Genomic DNA, 16,451 nt, shown 5'->3' on the forward strand with positions numbered 1-16,451 from the left:
ACTTCTCATTATTAAGAGAAGAGATTTCCTGGCCGATCGCATTGCCAGTGCTAGGAATTCCTCTAGGGAAGTTTTTAAGATCGTGAAATCTTTCACCACCCCTTGGCACTTATGCACCCTGCTGTTCCTTCATTGGAGCTGTGCAACAGCCTTTTGAACTTCTTTGAGGACAAAATCTCTCAGATCTATGCCGCCTTCCCTGCGGCTCCCCACCCTAATGGGGAGGACATCTCTCGTGGCTACAGCCAGAACCAGCCAGTGTTTTCTGAGTTCACTATGATTCCAATTGATGCTTCTCTGGCTGAACTTCAGAAATGCAAATCCGGGTCACCTGGAGATCCTGGGCCAGCTAGACAATACAGCCTATTGGCAGAGTGGCTGAATCCACCCCTTAATGCCATCTGGAACTCCTCACTTAGGCTAGGGATTTTTCCATCTGCCTGGAAACATGCATTCCTTCTCCCCATACTAACGAAACCCAACGCTGACCCTGAAGTCGCCACTAATTTCAGGTCCATTTCTCTTCTTGCAGCCCCTGCTAAAATCCTAGAGAAATTAGCACATCAGCAGCTGGCTGCCTTCATTGAATCCTTGCATGACTCCCAGTCTGGTTTTCGTCCTGGCTACAGCACTGAATCGGCACTGATTGAGATGGATGATTCTATTCGCAGGGCAGTGGATCGGGGCTCTGCAACCAAGCTGGTACTCCTTGACCTGTGTGCAGCGTTTGACACGGTGTCTCACTCCATCTTGCTTGATCATCTTAAGCAAATTGGCATCCATGGGACAGGGCTGGGCTGGATCACTTCTTACTTTCATGGCGTAGACCAACAAGTCTTTCTCCACCCTTTACCCTCTGCTGCAAAACCACTAAGATGGGGGGGCCTCAAGGCTCAGCCCTAAGCCCACTACTCTTTAATATCTATCTGGCACCACTGACGGAGCTCATTGCTAATATGGGGATCAAGGTGATATCCTATGCAGATGACACCCAACTGATGTTCTCCTTCAGTGAGGTGCCGTCATCAGTCTTTGACTCCTTCAGAGACTGTCTAAAAAGCATTTCCGGCTGGATGAGCATCAGTTTTTTAAAGCTCAATGCCGATAAGACGGAGGTTCAGTTTTTTAATCAACCAGTCCCACTCCCGGCTGCCCTGTGGTGGCCGGCAGAACTGGGAATTGCTCCTGTACCTAAGGACTCGTTCAAGAACCTTAGAGTCAGATGAGATAATGACTTATCCCTTTTTGCCCATGTGACGCACTTATCTGCGGCCTCCTTTGGCAAGATGAAAACTATTAGAAAATCCATCGACTTCTTGCCAGAGATAGCCCGTAAAACTGTAGTGCATGCGTTAGTCACCTCGCATGTTGACTACGCCAACGCACTCTATCTGGGTCTGCCTAGCGGCTTGATCCATAGGCTGCAGATGGTGCAAAACACGGCCGCTAGACTGGTCTTCAAGGTTCCTCTCCGTCAGCATATTTCCCCCCACCGCAGACAACTCCATTGGCTCCCGGTTGCCAAGAGAGTTGAATTCAAGGCCCTTACGTTCGCTTTCCTGGCCTACCAGGGCAGAGGCTCAAACTATCTGAGGAATAGACTTCGCCCTTACCAGCAGGGCAGATTGCTGAGGTCCAATCATAAACACTACCTCACCCTCTCCCGCTTTGCTAAAGCGATAATGGGGGGTAGAACGTTCGAGGTGGGAACCTCCAAATGCTGGACGACTTGCCTCTTCAACTATGTATGATGCACTCTGGACAGGAGTTTAGAAAGTCCTTGAAGACCTGGCTGTTTAGGCATAGAGACTAGATCCTCGCCGGCACTGCGCTGTTGTTATCTGCTTTAGCGCCAGGACACCTCAGTCGAGGTAGCTGTGAGCTCTACAAATCTTTTGATTATTATTATTATTATAATCATTATTATTATTATCCTTATCTGTAGGTCAGAATTCTTCTTTCCACCTGGTCCATGGAATGGGGGGATCATGTTTACTTTGCAAACATTTAAGAAGGGGGATCAAACTGCATGGTGACAATCCCACAACAATATAGTTATGAAACCACTGTAAGACACACCCTTGATACCGGGTTTCAGTTGTCCCTCTGTAAAATACACAGCATACAGCATGCAGAATTACACTTCTCCCTCCCGGTGTAACCATCAACCTTTAGTCTTAGGCCCCATGAACTCAAAGCTTTGCCGTGCGCATCGGCATATATGCACAATAATGCACATGGATGATGGTGCTACACTGGTTCCAAGTTGCTAGCCACTTTCAAAAGAAAAGGAATGCGAATGTTGCCATGTGCATCGCTGCAAACACTATGCATGCACACAATCCATTGTGAAATGGTTATAGAATTTGCGGTGGAAACTTCACACTACTGCCGTGAGCATCAGCGCAAACACAAGAGTGCCCAAGGCACAAGAAGAATGTTGCCATGTAGAGGAAGTCACGTTGCGTGCGGTTACTACGAAACTCTCCACACAGAAAACGCACGTTGCACCACCCTCCAGGCAGCAGCACATAGAATGAGTGCAGTTACCAAGCAACACTTTAAACAGAAGACACACATCGCACCGCCTCCTGACAGCATATCTACAATACAGTGCGAGTGTGTGTGCGTTCCACTCCAGCACAGAATGACGTCCAGAGATGGTGAAGATTCCGCAGCAGATGTGAGGCAGCAATGCGTCACAAGGAGAATACTCCACCATCCCGCTGAGCAAAAGGCTCGAGCCGCATGCGTTTAACTTGCACTCAGAGCAACGGTAAGCTTTAATCCTTTGAAAAGGGAAAAAACAGCACCACAAATAGTCAAAAGTACCTGATACTGCCCGTGGCCAAAGACAGTAAATAATTCCAAATGGTTCAGGAACCTGCAACCATTTACTCCAAAAACTGCCAAAGCAGATTGGGTATCCAACATGTAGAAAGTAATTCAAGAAGAGGATATTACTCCTGTGCTGTGGTGAAGGTAGAAAGCACCTCTTCTGCTCGTCGCCACTGTTGTAATCAAGGCACACAGAGTCCAAGAGTAGAGTTGATTAATTTATTGGGACACAACACAATACTTGCCTGCAGTCCAGGCAGCACAACTCCCAATTGAACCCTAACACTCTAGAGCCAGAAATCCTAAAGCCAAGGTCTGGCAAGACAGGATCAAAATTTAATAGGATGCACCTAAAGCAACCCACAAAATATATAACACGCTGTCACTCCAATATATGTGTTACTGTGGTAAATATTTCCCACTACATGCACTAAGAACCAGATGTACAACCATTTTTTCATGCGCAAACGGGTTTGCGAACCCTTTTTCACATGCAAAAACAGCATGGGGAATGTACGAACCCTATTTTGCGACTCACAATTTTTTGCGACTCGCAAAATAGGGTTTTGAGACTGGCTATTAGGAAGGGGCCTTTCCTTCCTAATAGCGAGCGCAACCCTATGTAAGAATGTTTTGAGTCCCAAATTACAACTCTCTTCAAGAGGGTGGTAATGCATTAGCAAAAGGGAAGAGGTCCCCAGGGGACCCCTTCCCCTTTGCAAATGCAGGGGAAAATATGTTTTAAGGACAGGCAGTGGTCCCAGGGACCACTGCCTCCCCTTAAAAAATGAAACGAAAAATTTTCAAATTTTATTTTTTAAATGCATCACGTTTCCCATTAAAGAAAACAGGCTGAATTAAAAAAAAACCTGCTTTATTTAAAAACAGTCCCAGACATGGTGGTCTGCTGAGCCCAGCAGGCCACCATACCTGGGAGGGCCTGCCATTCCCAATGGGGTCGCAAATTGCAAGAGGCTCATTAATATTCATGAGCCTCTCAATTTGCGTCCCCATTGGGAATCGCTAACAGTGTGAAATACACTGTTGTACTTTGGAAATAGAGCCTCGCAAATTGCGAGTCGCAATAAACTCGCAATTTGCGTGGCGCTATTTCCACGGTCGTACATCTGGCCCTTAGTGTAAATTGTTCATGCAGAAATACTATCAAAACAAAAACATCATGCAGAAGCCCTTAGGCAGTCCAGTGATCAAATAATACTCATGCAGCCTGGCCTGACAATACCATGCAGCTTGCTTGCTTCCCTCCGACATAGAGCCCGATTCTGATCCCATTAAGAAGCCCTCCAGATGGGTTCCGGAATGAGCAAATCCGATTTGGAGCCTATGTTTCCGACCAAACCACCCCCCATTCTGAAAGACCAAGTACGATGCAAAGATCTCGTCCACGCCGACCAAATCGTCTCTGAACCTGATCCTGGCAGTCCAAGTCATTTGCAGCCGAATCGTTCTGCGCAATGGAGCTCTCTTCCAAACGAGCGAGTACGATGCACAATTCTGACAGCCGTCTTGACTCAGTTTTGCAGAGACGGCTGTGGGACTCAGACTTTTGGGGATTTAAGCAGGCACCCCTTCACCCGGGCCATCTGAATTGGTCCCGTGGAGGTACCCATGGGTCCCCCCTTTCCATGCATGCAAAGTGTGGCGGGCACCATTGGGTGCCCACCACAGAGCGCACGCTTTTCCCCACCAACCCCTTTTTGCAATGGGAGCCTGTGTATGCATTTGGTACACAGGCTCCCATAGAGTGCAATGGGAGTCCGAGCGAACCGAGTCCGTCACAATATGGATGCATCGGAATCGATTGCACGGACCCCCGGAGCGCGATTCACTGGAAAAGCTCTCTGGAACCGAGTCGGAGGGCTTTCATAACGGGATTGGAATCGAGTGACCAAATATCCCATATTTGCCAGGTAATTAACTGTTTCTCTACAGCTGTCCGGGTAGATTTTACCAAAGTTAGCTAATGTCCTGGTTTTTATAGAGGGTCGACTGAAAACAGTGGGAGGCATGTTTTAAGTGTTCCAAAAAAGGACTAGTTGGCAGCCCTTGTCACAAAGGAATTTAATTAAGAGGTTCCCTAACAATCACTTACCTGCTTATCTACTTTGCCACCACCGCCACTGGAGTCACTGGGGCTGTGTTCCTGACGACCGGAGGAGTCAAGGGACTACCGCTCCCAGCGCCACAAGCGGCGCTTGACGCAACGTCACCATCCTGCACCCGGAGGCGCATATAAGCGGCACGGGACTCCCGCAGCGCAGGACATGCACGGGCACACCCGGGCTATCCCCGGGTGAAGCCCGGGCAAGGGTGGGCCTGTCCGTGCCCGTCAGTGACAGGAGGAGGCAGGGGAGGACCCCCCCAAAGAAAACTGGTAGCGCGGACAGGACTGAGGATCTTACATTGCCAGGTACTATAGTGTTGCTATACCCTTGACATAGATTTATGCTGTCTCTGTACATGGGGGGCTGTTCCTGTCAAGCGGATCAAGCGGATCACTGTTGCTCACCTGTGTGGCCTCGTGTGTTTATTTGGACCACTCGCTCCTTCGTGTCTGGCCTCACGACTCCCCCCCGCCGTCGCCTGACATCGCGACCGCTGTGTGGGGGGAGTTCTCCACGGGGACTACATTACCCAGGCCCCTCAGCGACCCGGAAGTAGAAACCACGCACTTTGCGCGCCCGGAGGCGCTACTTAACTGAGCCCGCCCCCGGCAGAGCGGGGGCTGTTCCTGTCAAGCGGATCACTGTTGCTCACCTGTGTGGCCTCGTGTGTTTATTTGGACCACTCGCTCCTTCGTGTCTGGCCTCACGACTCCCCCCCGCCGTCGCCTGACATCGCGACCGCTGTGTGGGGGGAGTTCTCCACGGGGACTACATTACCCAGGCCCCTCAGCGACCCGGAAGTAGAAACCACGCACTTTGCGCGCCCGGAGGCGCTACTTAACTGAGCCCGCCCCCGGCAGAGCGGGGGCTGTTCCTGTCAAGCGGATCACTGTTGCTCACCTGTGTGGCCTCGTGTGTTTATTTGGACCACTCGCTCCTTCGTGTCTGGCCTCACGACTCCCCCCCGCCGTCGCCTGACATCGCGACCGCTGTGTGGGGGGAGTTCTCCACGGGGACTACATTACCCAGGCCCCTCAGCGACCCGGAAGTAGAAACCACGCACTTTGCGCGCCCGGAGGCGCTACTTAACTGAGCCCGCCCCCCGCGTCGCGGGATCGCGCGCGGGTCGGCGCCGGGCTAAGCCCGGGCAAAGGGCGGGCCGTTGTGAGGCCGTTAGGAGGTCGTAGGCGGTCGGGTTGGGCCACCCCCCTTGATTGCGTAGTGGACACGCTCCTGCAAGTATTCTTCTTTAACGGATTCAGTCAGACATGAGCTTCTCCTGATTGTGTTAGAGTCGTGCATTCTTAGGTTATACATTCAAGTGTATTACTATTGGTTACTGCTCTGCCTCCTAAAATTCCTAACTTGTTGGTGTAAAAGTTTTTAATTTACTGCTATAGAGTACTAGTACTATCCTGTTTCTTTGGGATTATTTGTGATATCAACTACACTGTAATTGTTTATGACCTAATCAGCGCTTATGATGGCAAAGGCTAAAGTAACGATGGACAATTACTTGGTCAAAAGGGTCAGCATGATAAATAGTGAAAGACGGAAGTCCCTTGGGAAGGTGACTCTGGAAGATAATCCAGAGTTATGTATAGATGATGGTGCCCACGGGTTACCTATAGGGAACTCTTTAACCGAAGCAACTTTAGTGGGGAACTCACCAGATTGCATTGTGGACAATGGGGTTAATATTGTAAGCCAAGATATATCGGAGTCCCAGAGCGAGCTTGAAGTCCCTCCTTCTCCTCCGAAAATAGCAGTTAGAAAATGTAGAAAGTCTCAATTTAAGAAGGGTAGTGTACATCATAAATCATTGTTAGATCTACCTCGGAGGCCCGTTGTGGCTCATGTTAAAACACAGACCCGTAATGAAGCTGAGAGTTTTACTCTCGCTGAGACCATAGCCAAAATTTTGGAGGAAAAATTGGTGCTTATGATTAAACCTTTTGTAGACAAAATTGAAACCCTGTCATTAGAGGTATCAAGGCTGGGTGGTCTTGTAGAGGGATTGAAACAGCATATTATACCGCCTATCATACCGCCTAAGGTACCACTGAAACCTGTTCATGCTGCCCCGGATCCCCCTCTAGAGGAGGGAAATTTCACTTTAACTGGCTGCATGACAACATTACAACCAGCTGGTGGTGGTATTCGAACCAACACAGATCCATCTAGTAACAAGGGTCCTATAGCTATAGCACAAAAACCAATATGTGCCAACCTCCCACCAGCTTGTGAACCATATGTGGTTATTTTGTCTAATGTCCCCCCACTTGTCCCTGGTCCTCTTAAAGCCTCGGTTGAATCTCATGATTCACTTAAGAGGAAATCAGTTGCTTGGCTAAACAAAAACTGTGGTTTCCCCACGAACCTCTCAAACCAAATATTGTCCACTAGAAGAGTTGCCTGGTTAGGTAATGCAAGGAAAACATGTAAGGGGGATTGTGTTATAATAAACTTCAGACATCCCCAGCATGTGGCAACTACACTCCTAAGGGCAGCTTCCCTTGCTTTAGGAGGAAATGCTGTACGTGTACACCCTTTGGGTTATTTTTACAGACACCCAGATAGATTATTCCAAAGAACAATTGAGGATAGTCCTATCCGTATTGATAATAAACCATTACAATTTGAAATCCCTATGGCAAATAGATATGCAGTGTTGAGGGACCTAGACGAAAATGATTGACTCCCAGAGGCTGATATAATTAAGAGCCTAGTCTCATTGCTGGCCACTCACCCTTTAGAGACTTTTAATGGTTGTGGAATCCTTGGCTTTAAAAACACGGTGGCACTGGGGGTCCCTTCTAACCCACTGGATGAACAGTCAGAGACAGATGGGCCCTTTGGAATTAAGCGGGGAGTGCAAGTAGAAGCTGGGTTTGATATTGTTCCAAAGATAACTACAGTACAGGCAAAGACATTAGGCAATGAAATTGCCATTGATAAATATACAATGGTACCAGATAACTTGCCAGCGTACAATAATACTAGTGATGACATTGGATTAAGGGGAATTTCCCCAAAGACAATTGAGGATTTTAATGTCAGCCTATTGTCTTGGAACATTGCTGGCCTCTTTAGGAACCTGATGGATGTGGCAGTATGCTCTTTCTTTGGAAAACATGATATAATTGCCCTTCAGGAAACCTGGATGGTAGAACCCCCTCATAGAGTAGGATATAAAACTTTTTGCTCTAAAGCGATGCCATCGAATAGGGGAAGGGCATCCGGGGGGCTGGTTATCTGGGTTAAAGTTTCCCTAGAAATAGAGGTTAGCCAGCTGTCTATTCCCTGCCCGGACTTGTTAGGACTAAAAATTGTGACCAGTAACAAAAGTGTTATTTACTTATTAAACATATACAATAGACCTTATCCATCAAACAGAGAATCTAAGTTGATAGACACCTTGGACTCCACCCTAGATGGATTGGGAGTTAATGCTCGTGTTTTAATCTGTGGAGATTTTAACTGTAAATACGAACCTATCCAGGTTCTTGATAGCCTGTTTGTTGAACAAGATACTGCTAGTGGTATCATGCCCCTGGAGGCCATAAGTTATGCAAAAAGTACAATAGCCTCCATACAGATCCTACAGATGACTGTATCACACGATCTAAGATCATGTAATGGTCGTTTTCCTTCAGACATTCCGTCAGCTCCCACTTATTTCAAGGGAAGTATCAGATCACATATTGACTTCGTAATGGCCTCTCGAAATTTATGGAGATCATTAATTGATTTTAAGGTTGACTCCAGAATAGAGAGTGATCACTTTCCCCTCCAATTATGGTTAGACCCTGCCCTTTTCCTTCTAAGATTACCTGCAGAAGGCCCATTGAATCTCCAAATTGGAGATATACAGATTTCTAATAATAGACGTGCCATAAAATGGTCTTACATTGCGGGTAAAAAAGAAGCGCTGGCCAACATTTATAATAAATTCAGTGAAATTATAGGGACTCCCCAAATACCATCCTTAGGCACCCGGGGAGTTCTTGACTTACACTTGAAGTTGGTCGACGCATTATCTCCCCTTCTGAGTAAGGTTTATAAAAAAGAAGGGAATAAAACTATGGATCAGGTTGAACCAGGAAACCAATGGTATAACCAAGATTGTAGGGTTGCTAAATCACAATTGATTCATGTAGTAAAAAATGGGAGCCAATGTGATATAAAAAATGCAAGACTACTCTATAAAAATACCCTGAGTAAAGCTAAAAAAGCATGGGATGCTAATCTTTGGGATGACTTACTGAGTGCAGCTAAATTACATGACCAAAGTACGTTCTGGAATTTAATTGCTAAGGGAAATAAAAAGGGTAGATCACCCAAGGATATTTTTCTGGATGAACTGACCTGGTGTGATCACTTTTCTAAACTTTACACGATTAGTAAGGATGATTTGTCCCTAGTTAATGTAGATGTTAATCCAGCTAGTAGTACTGTACCATTACATTTTACCTTAGAAGAAACAGTTCAGGCATTATTAGCTGTAAAAGTAGGTAAGGCCCCTGGCCCTGACAAAATTCCTGGTGACTTGTTGAAACACGATGTCAATGTGTGGGGGCCGTACATTAACTTTTTAAGTAACTCAATTGTGGCCGGTACACCTATTCCAGAATCATGGAAAGGGGCAGAAATTATAACAATTTTTAAAAAAGGTGATCGCCATGATCCTAGCAACTACCGCCCCATTAGTTTAATTGATGTTTTACAAAAGATTTTTGCCAGACATATTTTAAATAGGATTTTAATTTGGATTGAGGAGACGAAATTACTGTCAAAATACCAAGCTGGCTTTAGATCTAAAGTAAGCACAGTCGACCAGGTGTTCAGATTTATGTGTATTTGTTGGAAATACTTAAAGATCAGACAGGGTAGTCTTTATGTTGCATTCATAGATTTAAGGGCTGCTTTTGATCTCGTTCCCCGGAAGTTGCTGTGGTCTACACTAAAGAAGTTAGACATCCCTGGCGAGTTACTTAATGAACTCATCAAACTCCATACAGGGAACTATGCAAAAATTAGATGGGGAAAAGCAGGAGAACTATCTAAAGCGATTCCTGTAGATAGAGGGGTGCGCCAAGGATGCGTGTTAGCACCCACATTGTTCTCACTGTACGTTAATGATATTCCAACATACCTGAGGAACTGTGCTCATGACTCCCCAAAATTAGTCGGTGAATCAATTACCTCCTTACTTTTTGCCGACGATACTATCCTTATCTCTCAGACCCCGAGAGGTTTGCAAAATTTGGTTAATACTTTCCATAATTATTGCGTGGAAAAGGGGCTAGAAATTAACCCAATGAAAACAAAATACATGGCCATAAACCCAACTAAAACGTTTAGGAAAAACTTGCTCTTAGAGAATCGCACATTGGAAAAGGTAGAAAGTTTTAACTATTTGGGGTTGATATTAGACAACAAGCTGTCCTGGCAAGGCCAGCTAAATAAAAGCTTACTGTCTCTCAAACAGAACTCTTTCCCTATCCTAAAGGTGCACGGAGCAAGTAGCTCCAAAGCCATTACTCCAGCACTGGAGGTCTTTAAAGCCAAGGCTCAATCAGCAGCCCTTTATGGTGCCGAGATATGGGGATACAGTAATTCTTCCAAATTTGGGATGATAGAAAATACATTTGTGCGTAGTCTACTTAAAATACCGACTCGTACTCCAGTTGTCCCCCTGTTTTTAGACGTCGATCTCAAAAGAACAGAGCACTTGGCTTCTATAAGACCATTACTGTACTGGATTAGGATATGGTCGACCCCTGAGCTGATAGACTATAAGGATGGGTTGATCGAACTTATTAAATTGGACGTTCATTTGAAAACCCCATGGCTGAAATATATTTGTACATCGTTTAAGAGATTGGGGCTTTTTACTTTTTGGGAGGAGCCCCATAATTTGACCCAGTTTTCCAAAAAACTCCTCAAGGCAACCTTTTGGTCCCACGTTAATAGTGAACTAACCCTGGGTTCTCGTATTGGTACTTTGACCCAGAATTTTTTAAACGCAAAAGATTCACCTAATTTTGAGGAATTTATGGATGAGATTGCTCCTCCCTTAGCAAAATCTCTCTATCTACAATTTAGGTATGGGGTTCTATTGTTAAACTCCTACACATGCAAGTGGGCTGGAGAAAATGGATTGGATTTGTGCACTATGTGTCCCCTTGGGGCTAGGGAAGACATTCCCCACATACTCTTTTTCTGTCCGGCCTACAAGAAACCAAGGACCTCTTGGATTAAACCCCTCTGTAGGAATATGGGGACTGAGTCATATAAAGTAGCTGAGCGCATATTAAAATTCAACTCCTCCCAAGTAATGGTATACGGTATAAGTAGATATTTATTTAATGTATACCTTATTAGGAAACGATGTGGTCATAAATTGTAATTATAGAAAGAGGAACCATGGATTACTCTAGTTACCAGATTATCCTCAAGTCTACCTCGTTTTTAATATTGCTTATTATAAGAACTCTGGCTTTTAGCTAATTTAATGTAATATTTATATTTTATCTGGTATTGCTTAATCATGGATAAATATTCACCATCATAAATTGTATGTAATTTGTTCATCATGGACTTATGAATTGTGTATTTGCATTATGGATTCATGTATTGTGTTTTATGTGTTGACTTTTATGGCTATTGTTAGCCGAAATAAAGTATTGACTGACTGACTGACATGACGAGGTGGGACTGATCCTTCCTTCTACAATGAGCAAAAGCAAGGGGTGTGTGGGGGTTACAGGGACACTGTATGCATTTATTAGAAGGGCAGAATCACTGCTCAATCATGAAATTGAACTTACAGAGACGAGGTTATCTCTAGATCCCTCTTCCCTACAGAGACGCTCCTCATTAGGTATTGCTGCTCCAATCACCCCTCAAGCCTGTTTGACAGCTACCCTGCAGGGGACGCCACAGGCCTCTCAAACCCACGAATCGAAGATCTCCACAGTGGACATTTATAACGAGCCTAGTATAGCCTTAAGGACTCGGACCGCTAAACTCCAGAGTGATCATATGAAAAGAGACTTTACAGCGAAGGGTAAACGGGACAAAGGCAAGGACATACATAAGCTTAAAGTAGAAAAGGACCCCCTGTATATTTACCCTGCTCTGACCGAAACAAACACCATAAGTACCCAGACTGATGATCTCCTGCCCACAAAATCGGGTATCTCTCCAAAGAATGTGAATGCTGAGGCCGGCAAGTTAGCTCTGGATAATGTTTTAACCCTGCTTACAGATCAGATTGACATTAAATTTGCCATAATGAATGAACGCCTCGAACATATAGACACAGTGCTGAATAACTTGAAGCTGAATGATCTAAGCGCACTTCAAAGTGTGTCTTCTAATATTGATGCTACTAAAGGGGAGGGTTCGAGTTTTGATAACTTACTTTCGTCAATTAAAGCTCCAATAGAGAAAATACTGTTTAGGGTTTCTACTATTGAGGATGTATTGAGTAGAGCCCAAGGGCTACGTTTTGCTAATAATCCAAACAACTTTGTAATACCCACTGCTAACCTGGACAACAATAGGACAGTTCACGCCCCCCATGAAGATATCCCCCAAACCACAGCTGGGGTCTCTGTAGGCCATGAGAGTAATATAAACAGGAAACACACTGAAGTCACAACAAATAATAACCCTAGTTGCTCTCAACCTCTCAACCACTGCCTATGCCTTACGCATCCCCCATGAATGTGGAGAATAAGGAAGGGGCAAGACTGCATCTGCCGCCAGAAGCCACACCATACATAATTATACTGGCAAATGTACCGCCCCTTACCCCCCCCGGCTAATGAAACCTGGAAGGCACTAAGGAATAAGGCGCTCTGCTGGCTCGGAACCAAGACCAGGCTAGCAGAAGCTCTGTTTACCGAATTTAAAATGGTAAGAAGGGTAGGCTGGGTAGGGACAAGGGAGAAAACACTACCCAGCGACTGTATAGTTCTCACATTTAGATCGCCCGGCCTAATAAGGGAGATCCTGCGAAGATTTGGTGTTGTTTACGCGACAACCAGAAGTATAAATGTAGTTCCCCTGGGGTATTTTTATCCTCCAAAAAATCATGTCCAGCATCAGGTACCACAGCAGAGACCTATACCATCAAAGACCCATTTTCAATCAAGTGTTCCACTTTACAATAGATTTGACATATTCTCTTCCCTGGAAGAGATAGATTGACTTAACCAGCCACTTAGACATGTAGTGCAGAGTAAGCTCATTGTAAGCCACCTATATGAATCAATTCTAACTTCGACCCTTGCACATCCCAAGCAGATAGATGACCAAAAAATGTGTGATGCTATAGTAGATGACAGAAATTTCTGTAGAATGGGGCTATTGGCAGATATCACTAGATGTCGGAGGGTAGGTGACAGTAATGACAGTAATGAACTATGTAACAAAGAACCCAGCTTATCCCAGTTAAATATAATGATTCATTGTTTACCTTTATCCACACAAAACAATAATAGCCCACTTCTCAATTCTTTTTCTCTCTGTAATTATTCTGATGCCTCCAGCGGCAACTGTGTTGACCAGGGTGTCCATAGGTGTAGTCCAGAGAAAATTATTTCCGGCATTTTGGGTTATAATACTATTGACCCATGTACTTCAACCGCAAATACTATTGTTGATACCGATGACGACAATATGACTCGGATAACATCACCAGGGAACAGTATTAGTATCCTAAGCTGGAATGTGGCGGTTACGAAGTAAATGTAGTAATCCGGAATGGTTGGAGTATATGACAGCCTTTGATATCTCGATGGTGCAAGAAACTTGGGCCAACGACCCTATACATCTTCATGGGTTTAAGACCTTTCACTCCAAAGCAACTCTATCCAGTCACGGAAGATCAAAGGGTGGCCTCTGTGTTTACTTATCCAACAAATTGGCCTCTACTAGTGCTATTATTCATCCATCCAACCTGTTTTATCAAATCGTCTAGGTTGTGTGTACGTCTTCTATTTCCTTGATATTAGTTAATTTTTACAATAACGCTCGTAAATTGGATATAATAGATTCTCTCTGTCAACTTGATAATGATTTGGAAACTATTTTGGACAAGGGCCCTAATGATAAAATCCTGCTTTGGGGGGGGGAGGGTAATTTCAACATTCAACCCTGCCAATTGGTGGCTAATAAAGTATGTGGTATGACCTTTGGAAAGGGGGGACAATGTCACCCATTTTTCTCAATGAGGGTGCCTGGAGAAACTCAATGAGCTGCTTTTTAAATATGATCTAGGCTTTGGTAATGAATTTGGAGGCAGCCCAGCTGTAGTACCCTGCACATTTGATGGCAGTCGAGGTAGGAGTGTTATTGACTTTCTCTTATTTTCTAATCGCTATTCAGCACTAGTTTTTAACTTTACTCTACATAACATTGCATTAAGTGATCATTTTCCACAGAGTTTTTCATTGGATATCAGTCTTCAAGGTGAGCCTGGCATAGGGCAACCCATCCTTGCCGCGGATAATATAGCACTCTCCCGTCTAAATGGCTTTGCACTGCGCTGGTCCATGGTTGACGCACCTTGATTTTTACAGAAAAAATTCAGAAATCAGAGTAGGGCCTTCGAGGTCTGTCTGGACGAGACTGCCGACGCCAACGCGGTTGTGAAGGCCTTTAGACATATTAGGGAGGAAATTAGTGCAGGGTTGACCACTAACCAGATTAGAGGGGCCACGAAAAAGCATGGGTGGTTTGACCATGCGTGCACTCTTGCTCATAAGAAGTTAAAGTGGGCTTTGAAGGAGGTACCCAGGAACAACTCAGTAGTACAGAACTGTAGGCGGGCTTACAAGCAAGCTTTAAATCACCGTAAAAAGATTCTGAAAGAGGAGGCCTGGGATCACTTGCAAGAGGCCAGCCAGAATAAAGATTCTAAGTTGTTCTGGCGTGTAGTAAATTCACCATTTTGCTGTGATAACGATAAACCTAGCATAGAGGTAGCAATCACAGAACAGGAATGGATGGGCCACTTTGCGAAATTATATATGGGCCCGACTGAAGAAGGACAAGACAACTCTGTGACAGGGGCGATAGCTGTCCCTACTGGGCTTACCTTCTCAAGGCAATATTTTGATCTTAACTTCACACTGGAGGAGGTGATACGAGCAAGGGAGGAAAAGCACCTGGCCCTGACGGGATTCCAATTGATATGTTTAAGGACAATATCGACCTCTGGGGTCCTCTTGTGACCCTGGTTTTTAAGTCCTTTCAGGAAGTTGGCTTCCCAGTGTCATGGTCGGAATCACATATTGTACCAATATTTAAAAAGGGAGATCGAAATTGCCCTGCACACTACAGACCCATCTCCCTGCTGGATTCCTTGGTTTAGGTGGTGGGCCGTATTGTGTTAGACAGACTACAGGAGTGGGCAGATTGTAATAATATTTTGACCAACTTCCAATATGGCTTCCGCAAGGGTGTTGGGACCATAGAGCAGGACATTAACCTGAATTTGATAGTGAGCAAGTATACACAAATAAAAGGGGGTAATTTGTGTTTGGCGTTTGTGGACTTGTCCTCCGCATTCGATTGTGTGGTCCATGATAAACTTTGGTCTATCATGACCGCCATGGGTGTTGACTGTGCCATTGTCAATTTTCTTAGATATCTGTATTCAACGAGTTCTGCCAAGATTCGATATGGTATGAACGGCGAATGCACTAGCTCAGTTGACATCAAAAAGGGGGTCAGCCAGGGGTGTGTGCTTGCACCTTTTTTTATTTAATTTGTATATTAATGGTCTGGGTGTTACCCTTGTGGACTCCTGTAAGGACCTGCCCCAAATTAGCAATAGGCCAGTACCAGTATTATTGTACGCAGATGATGCAGTGCTTCTGGCCCGCACCCCTAATGCCCTTCAATATCTCTTAGATAAATTTGTAAATTTTATGGAGAATCTGGGTCTTTTAATTAATATAGGCAAAACGTATGTAATGAAAGCCGGCCGTAAATCAGCTAAGGGACGCAACATTTCAATAGGAAACAAGACTTTACCTCAAACGCTAACTTTTTCATATTTAGGAATAATGTTTGATAGCATCGGTAACTGGAAAAGCACAGTTAAATCAAGAAGAATGCAGTTTCTCAGATCAATTACGGGTCTGAGTAACTTCTCTGGGAAACCGGGACATAAACTCCCTAGGGACATGCTGAGCATTTATAACGCAAAATGCCGGTCAATAGCTACGTATGTTTCTGAATTGTGGGGTCATGTAGATGTTGATTCATTACAGCTGGTAGAAAATGGGTTTCTGAAAAAACTGTTAGCTGTTCTAATTTTATCTGTCATGCAGAACTGCGTATAACCTATCTGGAGGACTTGATAAGGGTGCAGCCAGTCCTCTTATGGCACAAGATATGGACATCGGATTATACGAGTTTTAACAGAGCCATTCTGCAGGACTGCTGCGGGGCTGATCATGCAATGAA

The 16,451-nt window shown here is 44.9% G+C and overlaps 1 pseudogene; it reads right to left on the bottom strand.

Annotated features, from left to right (window-relative positions):
* Window positions 1-1,352: 1,352 nt before the first annotated feature.
* Window positions 1,353-16,451, bottom strand: part of LOC146817993 (uncharacterized) — a 46,258-nt pseudogene continuing 31,159 nt past the window's right edge.

The sequence above is a fragment of the Triturus cristatus genome, chromosome 6 (genome assembly GCF_964204655.1).
Source record: "Triturus cristatus chromosome 6, aTriCri1.1, whole genome shotgun sequence".
Lineage (NCBI taxonomy): Eukaryota > Metazoa > Chordata > Amphibia > Caudata > Salamandridae > Triturus > Triturus cristatus.